This window comes from Sarcophilus harrisii, chromosome 4, assembly GCF_902635505.1.
Source record: "Sarcophilus harrisii chromosome 4, mSarHar1.11, whole genome shotgun sequence".
In the NCBI taxonomy this organism is placed as follows: Eukaryota; Metazoa; Chordata; class Mammalia; order Dasyuromorphia; family Dasyuridae; genus Sarcophilus; species Sarcophilus harrisii.
The window spans coordinates 118,486,460-118,489,580 of NC_045429.1; the positions used below are offsets into that span (position 1 = coordinate 118,486,460).

The 3,121-nt window shown below is 37.5% G+C and overlaps 1 non-coding gene across 1 annotated transcript; it reads left to right on the plus strand.

Annotated features, from left to right (window-relative positions):
* The first annotated feature begins 392 nt into the window (after nt 1-392).
* Nucleotides 393-496, plus strand: LOC111720717. The gene has a single exon (XR_002770293.1). It is a non-coding gene; the product is annotated as a U6 spliceosomal RNA (small nuclear RNA).
* The last annotated feature ends 2,625 nt before the right edge of the window (nt 497-3,121 follow it).

Sequence of the window (3,121 nt, forward strand, 5' to 3'; positions counted from 1 at the left end):
GATATAATGATATAAAGTAGAAATAAGGCTGGTGCTATATTTCAGAGTCAATATGAATCAACTGTAATAGTCCATCTGTTCTCTGCCTAGGTCATATCACAAATTGAGAATTGTATTAGTTCTTGGTGCTCATTGACAAACTTTACAGAAGGCCAATCAGGATAGGGAAGAGTGCAGTAGTTATGGCATATGGAGATCGAAGGAAATGGGGAAGTTAGATGATCATTATCTTCAAGTATTTGAAGCGCTGATAAATGGAAGAAGCATTCAACTTATTCTACCTGGCCCCAGGGATAGAATGAAGATGAACAAGTAAAAGTTGCAAAGAGGTAAATTTTGTTCAATTTATAAGAAAAAACAAATCAACTATTAGATTTATCCTACAGCATAAAGGGCTTTGGCAGCACATATACTAAAATTTGGAATGATACAGAGAAGATTAGCATGGCCCCTGCGTGAGGATGACACGCAAAATCATGAAGAAATCTTCAGCTAAAGGTTAGTTGACCCCTCATAAAATATGCTATAAAAGTTCTTGTTCTGATATGAATTGGACTAGATGGCTGCTAAGAATTTTTTCAATTTAGAAAGGGTTCTATTTGGCTAACTTGATGGAGCTTGGAACAAGATAAGAAACAGATAGAAACTTTTAGTAATCATTCTTTTCTTTCAGATTCTCTTCATTCTCAAATCTTATTATTTAGACTCAGGACCAAGATCATCAGTTTCACTAGTTGACTGGACTAAATTTGTATAGGAGCTTGGACTCCAACGAGTAGATAGCAAAACTGAGAGACTGTCCAGTGGAGCACCTGTCATGGGAAATCTATCCCTGAATACTTTCAGCTCTAGCTGAGAAAGCTATCTGGGCTCAGGAGACAAAATACATTTCCCCATGAGAATTGAGAGCATAGAGCCAAATAAGTGGAGAGATAGATGAAGTCTTCCCTATGTTAGGGAAAGACAGCTCCCTGATAAGTTGGAAAACTTGAGCATGGTGTGTCTGATATTCCATTTTGCCACTGATTAGCTGCCTGAACAAGTGGCTAAGGCTCTATGGCTGCCTCAGTTTTTCTTTTTGTAAATGAGGCTCAGCAAGTCCAAATATTTCAACCACAAGACTATTTTAGACTTAAGAGGTAGGACATATTCTCATTCTCTCTCAGACTTGCTGTCTCTGTCTTCCCCTCCTCCCTCTTTTTTTTCCCCACTCAGGGAGCCTCCCTGTCCTTCCCATATCCCCTCCCTGTCCACACACACACACACACACACACACACACACACACACACACACACACACATTCCAGTTGCTCTAGAATTAAACTGTAGGTATTTTGGCTCAGCCTAAAATATGCTCAAGTCATATTCTTAGGAAACAGGAGAAAGGAGGTGTGCATGGAAGTCTTGAGATTAGGCTGAAGGACCAGGAGCCAGTGGGGAAGGCTCATGTTCTCCTAATCCCAGCTGAGCCACTGACTCACTAGGTGACCTTGGGGCAGATATTTGATCTTCTTGTGCCTAGTCATAAAATTGGAGGACAAAGCAGCAGCAATCTTCATCTGAAAAACCAAACATTACAGCGTCTGAAACTCAGATTTCCATTCTGGAAAAGGGGAAGGGAGGGAGGGAGGGAGGTATAATTTTACTATCTTTAACTACATTATTTTGAGGAAAAAAATCCAGATTTGGTTTTGTCTAATTTCTCCTATCTTTTTTTTAATCATATGATAAATATCAGTATGATTGGTATCTGTATAACTAATTGGCCAGGTGTAGGTTGATCCCTCATCAAATGATTGAATGGCTGCTTAAAATATTCTGTTTATTTTAAACATTAAGAATGTGATAAGATCATATCTATTAATAGTTGATAAAAGACAATTTGGCATAGATTGTTGGACTGAGAATGAAAAAGTGAGTTCAAATTGCACCCCAGACACTAGCTTTGTGACTCAAAGTAAGTCACTTAATTTTTTCAACCTCATTTTCCTTATCCATAAAAAGGAGATGATACTAATCTATTTCACAGGAATGATTGTAGGATCAAATGGGACTGTATTTATGTATATACATATAGGCATACATACATACATATATATATGGAACAGTTTGTAAACTTCTTGCAAATTTAACTATAAATAGATATTGAGATGTAGATATATGTATAGATACATCTATATACCTATTGATATTGATAGCTATGTCTAGTGGTAGCCAGACCTAGAATCAGGAAGACTCATCTTTGTGAGATCAATTCTGGCCTCTGCTGTGTAACCCTGGACAAATCATCTAACCTTATTTGCCTCAGTTTCCTCTTCTGTAAAATGTACTAGAGAACGGAAGAATGGGGACACAAAGACATGACTGAAAATTGACCAAACAATTTTGGTTTTGAGTCATTTTAGTCATATGTGACCTTCTGTGACTACATTTGGGGTTTTCTTGGCAAAGATACCAGAGTGGTTTGCCATTTCATTCTTCAGCTTATTTTATAGATGAGGAAACTGAGGCAAATAGGGTGAAGTGACTTTTTTAAGGTCCTACAGCTAGAGAGTATCTGAGGCTATCTTTGAACTTGGAAAGATGAGTCTTCCTGACTTCAAGTCCTGCACTTGAGCTACTGTGTCACCTAGGTAGCCCCACTTTCCCTACACATCACGTATATCTATATATCTATGTTTATGTAGATAATAACATCTATATTTGCTTTGCAAATTTTAAAGAATTATAAATGTTCATTGTCATTGAAAAATGGATTTGCATTTCATAATTTTGGTGGCCAGAGAAAAAAAATAATTTATCCTTCTGAACATATGCACCTTTCAATATGCGAATGAATCTCAACCAATGTGGCTATTTCCTCCAATGATGCAAGTTGCAGTCCCTGAAAGACTGCCTGCCTCAGGGGACTCTTGTTTCTATCTCCCTATAAATTCACTACAGGGAATCCACTCAAAGAGTTGGAAATTTGCCTCTTTGGACATTGCGTGTATACACGGCCTGCACACAAAATATTATTAAAGGAAAACATCAGGAACCAACTAGATGATAACATCATTTAAAGAAAATACGTATTGCCTTTGTCAGTAACGAATCTCAGAGAATCCAGTCCATCTTGTTA